This window comes from Silene latifolia, chromosome 1, assembly GCF_048544455.1.
Source record: "Silene latifolia isolate original U9 population chromosome 1, ASM4854445v1, whole genome shotgun sequence".
Taxonomy (NCBI): domain Eukaryota; kingdom Viridiplantae; phylum Streptophyta; class Magnoliopsida; order Caryophyllales; family Caryophyllaceae; genus Silene; species Silene latifolia.
This window is the reverse complement of record NC_133526.1, coordinates 188,837,871-188,856,833: the sequence shown is the minus strand read 5'-3', so window position 1 is coordinate 188,856,833 and position 18,963 is coordinate 188,837,871. Positions and strand designations below refer to the sequence as shown.

The 18,963-nt window shown below is 39.9% G+C and overlaps 1 long non-coding RNA gene across 1 annotated transcript; it reads right to left on the bottom strand.

Annotated features, from left to right (window-relative positions):
• Nucleotides 1–9,362: 9,362 nt before the first annotated feature.
• LOC141617287 (uncharacterized) lies at nt 9,363–10,392 on the bottom strand. The gene is made up of 3 exons (XR_012531098.1): nt 10,242–10,392; nt 10,012–10,127; nt 9,363–9,906 (listed from the first exon to the last, which is right to left on the bottom strand). It is a non-coding gene; the product is annotated as an uncharacterized LOC141617287 (long non-coding RNA).
• Between the last annotated feature and the right edge of the window lie 8,571 nt (nt 10,393–18,963).

The window sequence follows — 18,963 nt, the reverse complement described above, 5'->3', positions numbered from 1 at the left end:
TTCCAGATATACCATCCAATCAATAATCCAAGAGTCAATTTGCAAAAACGAAGTCTGATTTGTGCGAATGCCAAGTTCAGAACATGCCCACAATCTTCAGGACACAGGACAGTCCCTAAATAAATGCTCCATAGATTCTAAGGCCATCCCTCTCCCTTTACAAAACTTACATATCGGATCAATCTCAATATTCCGCTTCACGAAATTAATGCCCACAGAGAGAGTATTAGTAAGAATCCTCCAAAGGAGTATTTTCCAAGTTGGTGGACCCGGCAACTTCCATAATTTTTGTCTACAAAAAGTCAACCCAACACGACTGAGCCGCTCCTTATCCTTCACTGATCCTCTCCGTATCATAAAATCATGAAAGAGGATCCCATAACCACTCTTGACACTATATTGGCCATCACTATTATGTAACCAATAAACTTCATCTGATGTTTGTGATCGACAAATGGGTTTTGCTAGAATAGCTTTTACACTATCATCCACCAAAAAAGAATGAAGAAAAACTTCATTCCATTTTATTTCCACGCCATCCTGACCATTTATCTGCAGGTCCTTAACCATCAAGTATTGAAGGCCAACACGGTCAATCCCCAGGCAATCATCCTTTGGTTCCGGATAATCTCCATTCACCCATTTGTTAGTCCACACATTCAACTCAGAATCCAAACCTGGTTTCCACCCGATTTGGTTTCGCACAAAATCCAGACCATGAAGAATACTTCTAGCACCCCATGATAAGTTGTTACCATTTTGAATCACCCAGTTATCCTTCAAAACTCCTTCTCCCAACAATTTTTTCCGGAAAATGCGTGCGAAAAACGATTGATCACCAGATACAATTCTCCATGCATGCTTTCCTAGCATTGCTTGATTAAGACACTCAATATTCCTAATTCCAAGGCCGCCCTCCCTTTTCGGTAAACTAAGAAACTTCTGACTACACCAATGGATTGTTCTCCCCAATCTACCACCCGCCCACCAAAAATGTGATAATAAAGAATTAATCTTATTAGTCACACTTACCGGTATTTTAAAAACCGATAGAAAGTAATTAGAGATATTTGATAGAACAGATGTGATTAAAGTTAACCTTCCCGTTGTAGTCAAAAAGATCCCATTCCATGAAGAGATTCGCTTCATAACAATATCAATTAGTCCTTTGAAAAGTTCCCTCTTCGATCCTTGTAAATCAGTTGGTAACCCCAAATACTTTCCCAAACCTTTGGTTCCTTTTACACGCAAATTCCGCATTCCACAACGTGTCCGTGCAAGTGTTGTACTAGGACTAAACAGAATCCCCGATTTATCTTCATTCATTACTTGTCCAGACACCTTGCAATACTTTTTCAAAATATCTCGTAGATTCCTCGTCGAATTTTTCCTATCATGTAAGAAGAAAATCGCATCATCCGCAAAGAACAAATGAGACAATGCCTCCACCCCACGGCACAACGTAATCCCTTTCAACAAGCCACGTTGTTGTGCTTTCAGTACATTACATGATAACACCTCCATGCAAAGGACGAAGAGGTAGGGGGAAAGCGGATCACCCTGCCTTAAGCCACAATGTGGTTGAAATAACCTTAATGGTGCTCCATTAAACAGAACCTGATATGAAACTGTCGTGACGCAATTCATGATCAGAAGAATCAATCTTTCCGGCACTCCAAATTTATAAAGCACAGCCCGCAAAAAATCCCACCGCACGCGATCATAAGCTTTACTCATATCAGCTTTAAAAGCATACCGCCCAGATTTCCCTTTTTTGTGCGAATTAATCTTATGTAGAGCTTCATTAGCCAAAATAATATTATCTGATATTTGCCTTCCCGGAATGAAGGCATTTTGGAAGTCCCCAACCAGATAACCCATCACTTTTGCCATTCTATTTGTGATACATTTAGAGACAATACGCATGAAAACATTACACAAACTTATCGGTCTATAATCCCCCACCTTCTCCGGGTTATCACATTTCGGAATTAAGGTAATGAAAGTCCTATTAAGTTCTTTGAGAACCATCCCCGAATTGAGAACTGACAGAACTGCCCTTGTTACATCCTTTTTAATAAAATACCAACATTTCTGGTAAAAAATTGCTGGTACTCCATCTGGTCCCAGTGATTTAAGTGCACCCATTTGGAAAACAGCAGTTCGCACCTCTTGAGCCGTAAAGGGCCGACTTAACACATCACAATCATCCCCATGAACAGTCTTATTTATCCCCATTAAGACTTCCTCCATTAAGTTTTCCCGTACAATTCCATTATCAGTGCATTGTGGGTTATATAAATTATAGAAAGACTCATAAAAAATTTCCCCAACAAGATCCGGCTCATAAATCCAATTGCCATTACCATTCTTAACCCCTAGAATAAAGTTCCTACCCGCACGCCCTTTTACCCAATTGAAAAAATATTTAGTACAAGTATCACCTTCAATCATCCACTTTAATTTTGCCCTCTGTCGCCAAAAAACCGCAGCCACTTTAGCAAATTCCCGGACCTTATTATTAGCTCGCGTATACATATCATCATCACCATCATTAATAGCAGCATCCATACCTCTTTCTAGTTCCGAATCAAAATCATCCCATTTCTGTTGCCACTCTTGTCTCTTATCTAAAGCCCAGTGTCGTATTTCTTGTCTTACCATAGAAAGCTTTCTTGCAACTTGGTAAGCCGGCGTTCCACATAATCGTCGTTTCCAAACTTCTTTGATAATAGATATACACTCATCATACTCCAAAATCCAAGCATCCACTTTATAAGGCTTATTACTTTTATTACGTGTAAGGTGTAGATCCAACTCTATTGGTGCATGATCCGATATTTGTATAGGAAAATGTTTTATTCCCGTCTCCGGAAATAGCATAAACCAATCCTTAGAACCAAACGCCTTATCAAGCCTTTCATAAACTCGTTTTTGCCCTTTGCGATTATTACACCAAGTGTATCGTGGCTCTTTAAAAGGGATGTCTACCAATTGGTTGTTGATCTTCCATTGATTGAACTCCACTGCCCCACTAATAGGTCTTGTATTTAAACTTAGTTTATCACTTCCATACTCGACTTGATTAAAATCCCCAAATACAAGGAACGGATGTACAAGCGTAACTAAACAATCTTCCAAATCCTCAAGCACCGAACTTCGCAAATGAAAAGACGGAGCACCATAAAAAAGCACCAAGTACCACAACCGACCATTACATTTTTCTACTAATAATACGATAAAATTATTACAAGTCAAAATGGGACGTAACTTGGCCTCATGCCTCCATCCTACCCATAGCCCCCCCGAGCTCCCATTGGCATCAATGCCTACAAAATTATGGAAGCCAAACTGCCTAAACAAAGGAGAAATACAACTAACATTACATTTAGTTTCAACCAAAAAAAGAAAATCATAATACTTAGTACTTAGAAGCGCCCTTATCTTTGGAATTGTCGGGGCGAGCGCATTATTAAGCCCCCGACAATTCCACATCAGCCCACTCATGACGACCCAGGAGGTTGATTTGGGCCAACCTCCGCAAAACCACCAGTGTTACTACCATGTGATGAATCAGAAGAGACCTCAATCTCCATGTCAGAAACAGCAACTCTGAACCCCCCCCCCCTTTCCTACTGGTTCAGGAGTGTGCAGCTCACCACCATAGCATCTTCTTTTAGCCAAATGAGTAAGATAGTCCTTAGCACTACCAATGGATTCAACAGCCTTCTCTGGAACCAAGCCTTCATTAACCTCAGAGCAGCATTTTCTTTTTTTCGCCACCAGAACAGCTTCCCTAATGTCCCCTTCCACCCCAGGTTTTGAATAACAATCTGCTAAACCCATCAGACTATCTGAAATGCTAGCAGCTTTCTTGCCATCATCCATCATAGCAATTAATCTGGCTGAGGGTGTTCCATAAGACGGGAAATCAAAGAGCTTAGCCTTCTTCAACGCAGAGCCCTCACCAACATCTAAACCTGATAAATGGCCACCTTTCACGTCCTTCCAGAGTTCTTTTAATGGCTTAACAGCAGCCATCTGGGCTTCCAGTTCCTTATCCTTTCTGATAAGCGCAGCAGGAGTCACTGATAGCACCACCTCAGTCCCAGCAGGTTTAACAGAACTCACCACCCCTCCCTCCACAGACTGAGGGATACCATTTAGACACAAATCAGTATTAACTTCAGTCCCAGTTCCTTCATCCATCTGTTCAGAGCTTGTCATGAGGTTGATAGCAGAACTGTGATGGAAAGGAGAGGACTCATTTGAAGGAGTCCTCCCATCACCAGGTTGAATCATCCAGCTACTAGGATACGAATCAGACTCCCCTTCCCCCTCAAGTGGTTCTTCTTCAAAATCAGAACTGATAACGATAGCATTGTTTGGACTGTTACCTGCCACATCAGGAACTATTGGGTCCATAATACCACCCTCAGGAACATTATTTTCTCCCAAAACAACCTCAGGATAATGATACGTTATTGGAAACCCCTTAGGGGGTGGATCAAACGTCTGATTATATCCACGATCATCATCCAGCACCCTAACCCACTCAATGTCACTTTCAACACGGTTTAAAATTGCCTCTTGTAACCTTAAATCACGATCCAGCGTCCTCCTTTGACGATTAGTACCAGCGTAAATAACATATGGGTCAGCTGCCTGCATCTGGTGTAGCAAACCAGGCACACTAGCTACCTGTTCCCCTGGACTTTCAAAATCCTCAGCAGCACTAAAATACATCTCCTGATTTGCATTACTTCCCTCCCCCACTAACCAACCACCAGCACCTAACCTCCTTCCCTGCTGACCCTGCCTCCCACCAGCACCACTCCCTTCTCCCACAGCTCCATTATTCCTTTGTAACCCATTTTCAGCAAGCCCAGCCGTCCCTATATCCTGATTCCCAGAATTTCCAACCCCACCAGCAGCTCCTTCTCCCATCACAACATCTTGGTTCTGTCCCTCTGGAATTCCTTGGCCTAATGGATGACCATACCCTCCCTGAAACTGAACACCTCCTTCCTCTCCCAAGTGCACAGCCCCAAAGCCAACTTGGAACACCACAGGTCCAGCAAAGGGTTGCGCTGTGACCGCAAAACTCATACCTGGCAGTACTCTACCACCAGGTGTAGTCCCCAAGTCAAAATCCACCGCCCTTTCTCTTGTACGCCTCCCTGGATTCTCAGAAGCCAGCCGTCTATCTCCCAAATGTAGTCTGGAAGAAATATACCTTGTAGTAGAAGGTGTTGCCCTCAAATCCAAGTTAAACATTGTGTGGTTACTGTTCGCCTGAAAAACCACAAACCCTCTTTCAACTGACCTATCCAACATTCCATTCACAGCCGACACCACTGACATCATATTTTCCCGACACTGTGACCCCTTATGTCCAATCTTACCACATCTAATACAATACTTAAACACTTCCTCATATTTAAATTGGACCCACAAAAGGTGACCATCATCCATAGCCAAGAAAAATCCTGGCATCAGAGGCTCATTAAGTTTCAGACAAACCCTTAACCGAAGATAATCATTCCTAGGCAAGATTTCAAATGGTTCGACATTATAGTGATGACTCAAAAGTTTACCTGCCACATGAGCCACATGCATGTTCAAACACTCAAAAGGTAAACCACAAACCCTTACCCAAAGTTCAGCATAAGGAAAGCGAACTGTCCTAGGTATGGTATCCGGGTACCATTTAGCAAACACCATAACTGCCCCATCAAACGTAACCGTACTCCTAGCCAGGAGTCCCTCAAGATCAGTAGCACTCTCACAATGAAAAACATAAATCTCCCCCATTCTGAACACCGTAATCTTACCATCAGTACTCCATTTCTTCCTAATCATATCATTAAGTAAGTCATCCTCAAAAAGCCTATAATCCACAAGAAAACCTAAACAACAGTTACCCCAAAACTCCCTTGATCGTCCCAACTCAGCAGGGTCCACATTAATGACTTCCCCCGACCTCGGAAATCTCCAAAGGTTTGCATGCAAAGGGTTATTTGGGTTAAACTCAGCATTTTGAAAAGGTTGATGATAATTTTGATGATGATAAATATTCTGATGGACATCTGCATCAGGACGTTCATTATTTCCAAAACGCCCAAACTGTGATTCAAAATCCATTGGAAAAGAAGGTGTTTTTTTTGTAGCTGAAGGATGATTATTACTCAGATGATGATTAAACTTGAAGTAGGAAGATGAAGATTTGAATTTTGATGGTGAAAACTTCCCCATCTTAATAGCTTATATATACTGGATGAAGAAACCCTAACGCATGCAGAATCTAGGGTTAACGCTTCCTCTCCCCCAATCCCACCAAAAGCTGCAAGTTTTGATTGGGATAACTTGTTAAAGCAACTCAAGGCACCTCAATCGCCAATTAAATGAGTTGTATGGCAATGATTATAATATTAAAGAAAGATTTTTGGGTGTAAAAGCTTTTGATTAAGACTAGACATAAGCATCCAGCCAATAGGATTTAATTAGAAGAAACGTTAATTGTAATTTAAACAATCAACCAATAAATTAACAGGGAAGTAATGATTAGAAAATTTTTTGAAGCGTTTTTTGTATTGATTTGTCAGAGAAAATCTAGGGTTCTTCACAGCCCAATAGATAATCAAGGAAGATGCAGAGATTTTTGATTTGATTTTGATATTTTAAAAGTGGTTTTTGGAAAATCCCGTGCTCTCAGAAAACGAGAGAAAAAGCTCTCTCTAGAGAAGATAGAGAAGTTTTAAAAACGTTCTAGAACTGTAGACGTAAACATTCATGAAACTATGAAAGGCCGTCAATTAGCAAGTTTGTCATTGATGGTTCAAGAGATTGTACGCAAGTAACGCAAAAGGCCAAGTTAGCAAACTGGCAATGACTAATGAGTTTATCTTGAAGTCATCCAGCTAATTGTAACGTTGTTAAAGCCTACAACCGCTACAGGGGTTTCTGCAATGTGATCGGAGCAATGATTACAGATGGAAGGAGTCGGCACATTATTAAACTCGCAAATCTGTTGGTGTATGGGGGAGTATAAGAAGTAGAGTGCAGATTAGTTGTTTGTTTATTTGATTGGTTGAAGGTTGATTAGTTGGAGTTTAGTTTAAAGGAATTAGTTTGTGTATTGATTTGTTGTGAATTTGTTGGGATACATTAAAATGGGAGGGGATGACCTCTATTTATAGTGCTCCTCCTCCTTCTTCAACATTCTTGGAATTCTCTAGAATAGAGCATTCTAGAGTGACCTAGACTTACTACGTCTCTAGAGTTCTCCATACATAGAAGACATCTTTAGAAGGTTCTAGACTTCTCTACACACATCTAGACCATTCATGATCCTTCTAGAGTATTCTAGACTATTCTAGTAACTTCGACATTATTCTAGAACAATCTAGAAGTTTCTACATTATTCTAGAATATTCCGAAATCTTCTAGAACACTCCAGAAAAGTCTCACACTTCAACACTTCTCCTTGAGACTTTTGGAGTGACGCCTAACTTTGATCTTAGAAACTCGAACCTTGTTGTCGGTAGAGCCTTGGTTAAAATGTCAGCTAGTTAGAACTCGGATAGGCAATGGATAAGTTCCACTTCCTTTTCTTGCTCGGCATCTCGAAGTGCATAGAACCTCACTTTCATGTGCTTTGTCTTGCTGAAGCACACTGGATTCTTCGCGATGGCGATTGTTGACTTGTTATCCACCATAACCTTAGGTTGCTCCTTCTTGCTTGTAGCCTAAGTCCTGAAGTATCTTCCTTAGCCATATTACTTGATTGACTGCGGCTGAAGCTGCAACGTACTCGGCTTCGGCTGTTGACTGAGCTACGATATCTTGCTTCTTTGAATTCCATGAGAATGTTCCTGAGCCGAAAGTAAAGGCATAGCCTGAAGTACTTTTCATGTCATCTACCGATCCTGCCCAGTAACTGTTGGAGTACGCTATTAATCTTGGATTGTCGCAAGGCTGGTAAAATACTCCAAACTCTAGAGTACCCTTTAGATATCGAAGTATTCTCTTCGTTGTACCCATGTGAACCTCACTTGGTTTGCTCATAAATCTTGATAATAAGCTTGTGGCGAACATAAGATCAGGTTTTGTAGATGTGAGGTAAAGTAAGCTTCCAACCAAGCTTCGGTATTGCTTGAGATCAACTTCTTTTGACCCATCATTTTTGGATAGCTTCTCATTCAAGACCAAGGGAGTAGAAACCGGCTTACAGTTCTCCATCTTGAACCTTTTGAGGATTTCCCGAGCATACTTAGTTTGAGAAATGAAGATTCCATCTTCTGCTTGATGGACTTCCATGCCAAGGAAGAAATTCATTGAGCCCAAATCCGTCATTTCAAACCTTTTCTTTATCTCCTCCTTAAATGTAAGGATCATTTGGGCATTGTTTCCTGTGACAAGGAGATCATCAACATAGAGAGAAACGATGAGAAGATCACCTTGTTTTTTTCTTTACGTATAGTGTATGCTCATTTTTACTCCTTGTGAATCCTTGCTCAAGGAAGTAAGAATCAATCTTGCTGTACCACGCCCTTGGAGCTTGTTTGAGGCCGTATAGAGCCTTTTTCAGCTTGCACACCTTTTCTTCATTTCCTTGTGTGACAAAGCCTGGAGGTTGCTTGATGTATATCTCCTCTTCGAGTTCTCCAATAAGGAAGGCAGATTTGACATCAAGTTGATAAATTTTCCATCTTTCTTGAGCAGCTAGAGCAATAAGAGTCCTTACCGTATCATGACGAGCAACTGGAGCAAATGTGTCTCTGTAGTCTATTCCAGCTTGTTGGGAGTCACTACAAAAAGAATTAAAACATGCGACTGATTTTGGCGACTGCAATCAGTCGCCAAAATCAATTTGGCGATCAAATCGATCCGCAAAACGCGTCATCGCGGACCTTAGTCGCCTTTTCTAGCTTTGGCGACTAAAGTCGGTCGCCAAATTTGACGACTGAAAAATCAGTCGCCAAATGACTAATTTGGCGACTGATACGGTAGTCGCCAAATTGGCGACTGATTTAAGGTAGTCGCCAAATTGGCGATCAATTTCGATCGCCAAATCTAAATTCGATCGCCAAATTTGGGTGACGTAGCTTGATTTAGGTTGAGGAAATTTAGCGATCGAATTGGGATTTGGCGATCAATTTCGATCGCCAAAATGGCGACTACCATAAATCGATCGCAAATTGGCGATCAATTTCGATCGCCAAATCTCAATTCGATCGCCAAAGCCACTTTGTATGTTTTGGTGGTTTTTTTCGTTTTCATTGCTAGCCAAATATTTACAACCTGCATACAAACCGATGTTCCACAACACCATACATCCCAAATTTCAACACACACAACACCATACATTTCAACCCAACACCTCCCATTTTCTCAAACTTCATTTCATATATTGAAAATGAAAGTTTTACAAGCTAAGCTATTCTAATGTTCAAGTCTAAAGTTCAAGTTTTACAAGCTTACATGCTAAAATCATCTTACTTGGAAGCCAACACCGGCTCCACTCCCCCCATGTGGACCATGCGGATCATTTGGATCGTAGTTGGGTCTAGGTCCGGGGTTACAACCTTGCCACCAATTCTCAAACATTTCCATTCTTTCCTTCATTTGGCGGAATTCTTCATCACGTTTGGCAAGTTCTTCATCACGTTTGGCATCACGTTCATCACGCTCTCTTATTTGACTTTGAAGTTGACTAATAATTCCCGGTTGATACGTGTTGCTGGGAATTGTTGAAGTCGATCTTCTACGCGTTTTCTCATAGAAAGCCGGTGTTGAACTTCCGGTACCATACACGTGCCATTTCTTGAAGCCATCCACCAACTCATACCATATGTCATTATCCGGTTTTTCTGGATTGGCGGCTTTTTCTTGTTCAAATGCTTCCTACAATATTAAACAAATGGTTGTAAGTTAATATGGTAATCACCTTATATACGACATTTTAAAAGAGAATAAATTAACAAAAATTAAGTGTTAGGGAAAACTTACATATAATTGCTTGTCTTTTGGCTTAGTCCAAGTTCTAACCCCTTTGTGGTCAACCCTGGAATGCGTGTCCAGAAACAGTTCCGGTACCGTCGCAATTGGCTTTGACTTCTTCTTTCCTTTCTAAATGAAAAAAAAAAACATACATGTTAGAAAATCAACAAAAAATCTAACATAAAATAAACATGTTGCATTGAAAACAAAAAAAAGTGTGAAATAATAGACAAACTTACACCCAATACTTTATCCCAGAACGACCGTGAACCCGCGTAATGAGTAGGCTCGTTCACGGCGTCTTCCTTTCCTCCTCTTTTGTTGAGGGATGCTTGCTTAGACTTCTTCTGAAAAGCTTCAGTTTTGGTATGCTTTATTAAGCCTTCATACTTGTCACTTGCAATTACACATATGAAATCATAACTAATAAGTTACTGATATTATTTATAATATAAGAGAGTATATGCTAATTAATACTGTTCCGGGTGTAGTTCCAGAGCAGATTTGTTACCACGTAAGCTTGTAGAATGATGACTTTGCTTGACTCTTCATTTCGGCCTCTCCTGAAACGATGAACAAACTGAGGGCTCGGCTTGGTACCGAGCGAACTCACTCCGACGCTCAAGTCAGTAAACTCAAAGGGATTAAGTTGTGTGTTACTTGGCACAATGTATATTGTAGAGAGATAAGGGAGTTTATACCAGATTAGTATGTTTAATTGATTATTTTCGGATCCTTTCCTCAATGAGGGTTGAGGAGTATTTATAGACTTTCACCTTTTGTCACGTAGTGGCCAAGTGGCCAAGTGGCAGAGCAGGTGGAAATACTGTTCTACCCTCGGCCGAGGGACCCATGGCAGGCCGGCGGGCCCTGTTGACTCCATGCCGAGGGGTCTTGGATGTGAGTACGCGGATGTGTGTCCCGGCTGGCTACTTGCATGGCCGAGCCCCAAGGGACAGGCCGACAGGCTGCGTCGGCTAGGCTGTCCAAGGTGTTGACTTGCTTTGGATATCTTTGACCTTGCTCAATATGTTGACTCGGTCAGCGGGTGCAGAATATGCCCCATCAAATACAAATAACAAAACAAGTTAATTAAATACCTTTCATGCGGTCTGGTTCCTTTGGGCGCCTAATTACCTTCCAGATCACGTCCCGATATCGTCGAGTACCGACGTCATTGTACCTGTTACGGACATTCTGTTCTTGAGACGGTGACCAAGCAAATGATAGCTACAAAAAAAAAAAGCGACAAAATTTCATATTAGTATAAAATAAAAGTATAACCTTGGTTCTTAAAAAATTTATCAAAATTAATTATTTGGTTTCTAAAACAAAGAATTACGGAAAATATATACCCGAAAGTTATTGAACCACGCCTCTCTTTGTGCATGAGAAGTTTGTGTCCACGATGTAGGAATTGGACCCACGAAATTAGTCTTCGTGCTTTTCGTGACACCTCGTATCACGCAATCGTCCATAAACCGGCATTTATTTTGAACATGTAAAATTACAAACAATTATTATTTTACAAAAAAAAAAAAAAAAAAGAAATCAAAATAGTAGACTAATAAAGAATAAAACTTACCATAATCCCGACGGCTCAAGAATCATCCGATGATCCGAAGTGTACCGTATCGGCACCCGTGGTGGCTCGTCGGCGCGTCGGTCTCTCTCACCGGTTACCGTCACCGTCACCGTCATCGCATCGGATCCTCCTGCACAAACTCCTCCTCCTCCTCCGGACGCGTACTCTGTCTAGAACCTGAGAAGCCACCACACTTCCTACCTCAACCTGCTCCAGCCATCTGCAGTAATACAAATAAAAATTAACACAAATAATGATAAATGAAAATTATACAGACTTCTAAATTTTAATAATTTACTCTTGAGGAATACAAAATTATACCAATTTAATCATCTTCATCTCCAAACCCCTCGTCCTCATCCTCTTCCTCATCCTCATCATCGTCATCATAATCATCATAATCATCTTCATCTCCAAACCCCTCGTCCTTCCTCCTTTTCTCCTCCTCCCTTCTCCTCCTCACCTCATCTTCCCCCCTCCTCTCCTCCTCTTCTTCCCTTCTCTCCTCCTCCTCCTCCTCCGCCTCATCCTCCCCCGGCAGTCTCTCTTCCACATCATAATATTCTTCCTCTTCCATGTCTTCACCATCTTTATTCTCATGCTCATAGTTGATTTCATCGGGTGGAGACAAAAGCGTTTCATTTGAAACGTTTTCTTCTTGGAAAAAAGTTGTATCAATTTGTGACCGTGCCTTTGTCTTAAAGATTGCACACCACGCATTTTGATTTCTATCATTTGTTGTGCTTGGATAAGTATCAAAACACTTGATGAGCCTGATGTGCAAGTATAAATGGATCATACTTAAAGTATGTTCTAGTACGATTCACTTCTATAAGCTTGTATTGTTCATGTACTCTCATTCCAGCCACAAAATTATCCTTCCAGTCAACCTTGAATAAGACAGTTTTATAAGCTCGGTCACGTCCACTATAACTAATTTCAAAGATATCTTCAACTATACCATAGTATTCGTTGTCATCAAAAGAAGAAATAGTAACCCCCCAATTGCACTTAGCCTTACCTTTACCGTGGTTGAATGTTTGAAAATTAAACCCATTAACCGAGTATCGATTCCACGTTCTTACCATTTTTAAAGGACCAAAAGCCAAACTTCTTATCAAATCATCTTGAATATTCAACTCAATTACATGTTTCTGAAACCATGATGGAAATTGGTCCTCATGTTTGTCCCAAACATCATCCTTACTTATATTAGGATTTCTCTGAATGAAATCATTAACAAACTGTGTTTCGTATGACTCCAAGAGGTCACAATTAGATAGCGCGTAAAGGTGGGCACGATTATACTCCTTATCATCCAAATATCTTGTTTGCCCCTTTGATGAACACCCTTCATCATCTTGAGTTTGAAAAAATTCGGGTAAACTTTCGTCTACTTCATCCGGTTTCTCAACATTCAAGTTTTTTGCTTTGGTTTCTATATGTTTTTCAAAGTAAAGAGAACAAAAGTTTGCAATCTCTTCTGTTAAATAAGCATTGCATATAGAACCTTCCACCCTAGCTTTATTACCAATTTTTTTCTTCAAATGATTAAGAAACCTATAAAAGTTAATGATGAGTTTTATTAATAATAAAGTTAACATATAATAAATAGATTAGTTATTATTATTAATTTTAATTTAAAAGTAGCTAGATTATCTTAATTACCTTTCAAATGGATACATCCACCTATATTGGACGGGTCCCCCAACTTTGGCTTCATATGGCAAATGAACCGGTAGATGCTTCATGGAGTTAAAAAATGCAGGAGGAAAGATCATTTCAATCTTACACAATATCTGTGGTATTTGCTCTTCCAGACGAATCATGTCATCAACACATATTGAAGAGGCACATAAATCTCGGAAGAATTGACTAATCTCAACAACTACATTCCAAACGTTTGTCGGCACGAGGTGTTTCAAAGCAACGGGTAATAATCGCTCCATGAATACATGACAATCATGACTTTTCAAGCCTTACAACTTCAACTTCTTAAGATCAACACATCGACTAAAATCTGATGCATACCCATCAGGAAACTTCAAATTTTGTAACCACTCACACAATACTTTTCTCTTAGCTTTGTCGAGAGTGAAAATGGATGTTGGCTTAGACCCGTCGCCGCGAATGTGTAATTTGGGACGATGACAAAATTTCTGCAAATCTTTTCTAGAAGCAATGCTATCACATTTTTCACCTTCTACATCCATGATCATGTCAATTAGTTGCTCAAAGAAATTCTTTTCTATGTGCATTACATCCAAATTATGTCTTATTAACATTGTCTTCCAATAAGGAAGGTCCCAAAGAATGCTTCTTTTAAACCAACCATTTTTCTGCTTTTTCAATTCTTTAAATTCTTCCTCGGTACCATCAATAGGGGATGGTAAATCACATACCGTCTTCCATATCTCATCCCCAGGAACTCGTTTCGGAGGGGCATCAAGCACCACTTTACCTTTTGTGAAAGCTTTCTTGTTATTCCTATGTGGTTTTCCCTCTCGTAAGAAGCATCTATGACAATCAAACCAGATTATTTTCTTGCTATTGGGAAGCCAAAATGCTTTACTTTCCTCCATGCAACAAGGACATGCTTTTTGTCCTTGTGTAGACCACCCAGATAGCATACCATAGGCGGGAAAATCATTTATTGTCCACAAAAGGGAAGCTTTAAGTTGAAAATTTTGTTTTTTAGACACATCATAAGTTTCCACCCCAACTTCCCACAAATATTTCAACTCCTCCACCAATGGTTGTAAATAAACATCCAAATTACGTTTCGGGCTTTTTGGTCCGGGAACAATAAGTGACAACTCTGACAAGAAGATAAATTGTCTTTTCATACATAACCAAGGTGGTAAATTGTATGGTGTGACCATAACGGGCCAACAAGAATACTTCCTCCCAAAATTACCGAAAAGATCAAATTCATCCGTACACAAGCCAAGTCGTACATTGCGGGGTTCCTTGGCAAAATCAGGATACATCTGATCAAATCGTTTCCATTCTTCCCCATCACTAGGATGACTCATCTTCCCCGGAGCACGTGGGTTTTCTTTGTGCCATCTCATTTGTTCGGCAATGTTTTTGGTGGCATAGATTCTTTGAAGTCTTGGTGCGAGAGGAAAGTAAAACAATTGGTTACATGCTATTGGTTTCTTACTCTTTTTGGCCCTCTTACTACCGTTGCCTTTTTTCAACACCAAAACTGTATCTCCTTCACTTGTCTCATATCTATCCGCCCCACAATCTTTACATTTGTCAAGCAAAGCATCATCTTTCCAAAATAACATACATCCTTCAGGACATGCATCAATCTTTTCATGCGGTAACTGAAGACCTTTAACTACTTTTTTGGTAGTATAGAAACTTCGGGTCATGATATTATCATCGGGGAAAGATTCCTCAAGGAACGAGGCAATGCCATCAACAACAACAAATGCCATATTAAACTCACATTTCAAGGTAATTAGCCTAGAAGCGGCTTGTAACAATGTCATTCTGCTTCCTTCATACAAGGGTTTTTCTGAGGCTTTTAACATGTCAAGAAAGGCTTTTGCTTGTGGGTGTGGCGGTAGTTCTTCAGAAATAGTTGTATGGTCATCACTATTAAAAATAGTGGAATCCATAGCATCAACAACCATCTCTCTATATGGGTTCTCATCATTTTGTATTTGTTGGGTGTGAGTTTGTTCATGAATTGGAGAATATGCTTCTCCATGTGAAATCCAATTGTAATAATTTGGCTTAAACCCGTTTATAATGAGATGTTCTTCTACTACAATGTCAAGCTGGTATTTCAGGTTTTTGCATTTGGCACAAGAGCACCTAAGTTTTTTGTCTACCAAGTCATATTCATCTTGTTGTTTAGCAAATTCAATAAACTCGCTAACACCCTTTATAAATCTAGCGGTAGGACGTCTTTTCTTATTGGAATGGTCTAATCTTCCTTCAAACATCCATGAACGTTTCAATCTCTTCATTTTAATCTAAAGAAGACCCCAAAATAATTTAAACATTTTTAAAAAGTAACAATAATATTACATACAAAATTTAAACATTATACTCCACATTATACAATAAACATATGAAAACAATATATAAATATTGTCAATAAGTAATCCATCTTCGAATGGGGTCCTTATCACTCCAACCTAAACCCGTCAATGTACGTTTCAAGTCACTAGCAAACACACTTGTAATTTATTAATGAGGAAAAATTCGCGACAATTCCCTTGATTCTCCAAATACACATCTATGTAGAATAACTAATTACTCCACATATACATGTATTCGGAGAACATTAAAGGGATCGCCACCAAACTCATTCCTCATTAATAAATCACAAGTACGTGTTTACTACCTAAATGACTTGAAACGTACAAAAGACAAATCCCAAAATGAGGACTATTCAAGAATTACTCCTAATGAGTAATTCTTGAACGGGTACTAAGTCAACATCAAATCAAACAACAACACAATCAAGTACTAAATTAATTAAGTCAATCAATAGCCCAATTCAACCACATAATAAAGGCTTCTATCCTAAAGTCCGTAACATAATTTGAACTAAAATTAGTAAATTTAAAAGATAACTGGTAAGAGGAGGTTACCTAATCAAGTAAAAGCAAAAATGAAAAGAAAACAAGAAGTAACTACCGCGTGCGGTGGTGCCTAGCAGCGCAAAGGTGACAACCCCCCGAAAAGAGAAAAGAAAAACAAAAATAACAAGGTTATTCTACCTCAATTCATCAATAACATGAATTATCAAACTAAATTTATCAAAATCAAGTCCTAAAGAAGGTTCCACTTAGCTAATAGCTAATTTCTCTTAATCCAAAAGACGGTTCCACTTAGCTAATTCCATTAATGCAAAAGACGGTTTCACTTAGCTTAATATTAATAATAATATTAATTAAGACGGTTCCACCTAGCTTAATACTAATGATAATGAGACGTTTCACTTACCTACCAACACCAAACACCACCCCACGACCCGAACCGCCACCGGTGGGCCCACCCACGGCCGAACTGCCAACCACACCACCACGGCCCACCCACGGCCGAACCGCCACCCACCCCACCACGGCCCACCCCACAAAAACCCCCTTAATCATTCCCTTTTAATTCAAACACAAATTAAACTAAATCTAACTACAAATTAAACTAAATCTAACTACAAATTAATCAAACATACTAACTACAAATAAATCTAACCAACTAACCACAAATTAATCAAACTAACTATAAATTAATCTAACAAATTAAACTAAATAAATTGAAATTAAACAAAAACAACTAACCTAATTAAAGAGGGTGGATGTGGCGGTGGAAATGGCGATGGAAATGGCGGTGGAAGGGTGGTTGTGTGGTGTTGTTGGTTGGTTGTGTCGTCGTCGCCGCTGTTTCGCTCTCCCTTGTTTTTTTTTGTTTCGTAAAGAGTAAAGTATGATAGAGGCTGGTTTCTATTAAAAAATTTGGCGACTGAAATTCATTTTGGCGACTGAATTTCAGTCGCCAAATTTGGTGACTACCACAAAATCAGTCGCCAAATTTAAAACATCGGTCGCCACGTTGATTCCCTTTTTAAAAATGACAGCCTGGTTTCTACTAAAAAAATTGGCGACTGATTTTCAATTTGGCGACTGAAATTCAGTCGCCAATTTGGCGACTACCTATAATTCAGTCGCCAAATCCAAAATTTCGGTCGCCACGTTTGATTCCCTTTTTAAAAAAGTCAGTCGCCAGATTGGCGACTAATTTCAGTCGCCAATTTGAAAATCAGTCGCCAATTTGGCGACTACTTCTTTTAGTCGCCAAATTTCGGTCGCCTGTTTCAGTTTTTCTTGTAGTGAGTACCCTTTCACGACCAATCTTGCTTTGTACTTATTGATTGAGCCATCTGGATTCAACTTTGTTTTGTAGACCCATTTCACTCCAATCACCTTTCGATCCTTGGGTTTGTCCACTAATTCCCAGGTGTTATTCTTCTTTATCATGTTTATTTTTGTCTCCATTGCGTCTTGCCACTCTTTGTATTTGGAAGCCTCGTCATAGTCTCTTGGCTCCTCAAAAGCGAAGTAGCATCTCTCACATTCCTCTTCATTCTGATTAATAACGGGACATTCTGCATAAATTTCGGAGAGATCTTTCTTACCTTAAGGTCCCGTAGCATTCTCCGAATCGTCGTTTGAGGATGGAGAGTGTGCATACATTGGAGTTGATGGAGGTGTAGGAGGATCATTATTGTTGATCATATCATCATCACCTTCTGAATGTTGGTGATCAGAAACTAGGATCACATTTCTTTCCACCTTCTTTTCTTCCCAATTCCATATTGCATCTTCATCAAACTCCACGTCTCGGCTTATCATAATCTTCTCCGTATTAAGATTGAAAATCCGGTAAGCCTTTGATTTTGAGTCGTAGCCAAGAAATATACCTTTCTCTGCCTTATCATCAAGCTTGCTCCTTTTTTGCCTTGGGATGTGAGCATAGCAGATCGAGCCAAACACCTTTAAATGCTTAGCTGTAGGCTTTTTACCGCTCCAAGCTTCTCTGAGTTTTTTCCTTAACTCCTTTGTTAGAAGTCTCATTAAGGTATACGGATGTGTAGACAGCCTCAGCCCAAAATTTCTTCGGCATTTTCTTTTCAGCCAACATGCATCTGGCCATCTCCATCACGGTCCTATTATTTCTTTCGGATACCCCGTTTTGTTGTGGAGTATATCCTGCGGTGAGCTGATGTTCTACACCTTCATCTTCACAAAACTGGTCAAATTGTGAAGAAGTATATTCTTTCCCGCGATCGGATTTAATCATCTTCAATTTGCATGCGCTTTGATTTTCAGCGAGAGCTTTGAATTTTTGAAAGACTTGGAATAGTTCTGATTCTTGTTTCATAAAATATACCCAAGTCATTCGAGTAAAATCATCAATAAACAGGATAAAGTACCTGTTTCCAAGATGAGATAAGATTCTTTGAGGAGCGCATACGTCTGTGTGAACAAGCTATAGCTTTTTACTTGCCCTCCATGCTTGGCTCTTTGGAAATGGCAGGCGGTGTTGCTTTCCAAGTTGACAAGACTCGCATAGTTCTTTAGTTGCTTGAATCATTGGAAAATCCCGCACAACATTCTGCTTGTGTAAGTCGGCTAGTGCACGTAAGTTGAAATGTCCGTACCTTCTATGCCATAGTCAGGTCTCCGCGGCATGAGCTCGATATGATGACTCTAGGCCATACTTCCATTTCAAGGAGAAGCTTTTATTTTCCATGACAACTTTAGCAATCTCCTTATTTCCGGGGTCATATATGGTGCAATGATTATTCGCAAAGACTAGTGAATAACCATTCTTGATCATTTGTGCCACAC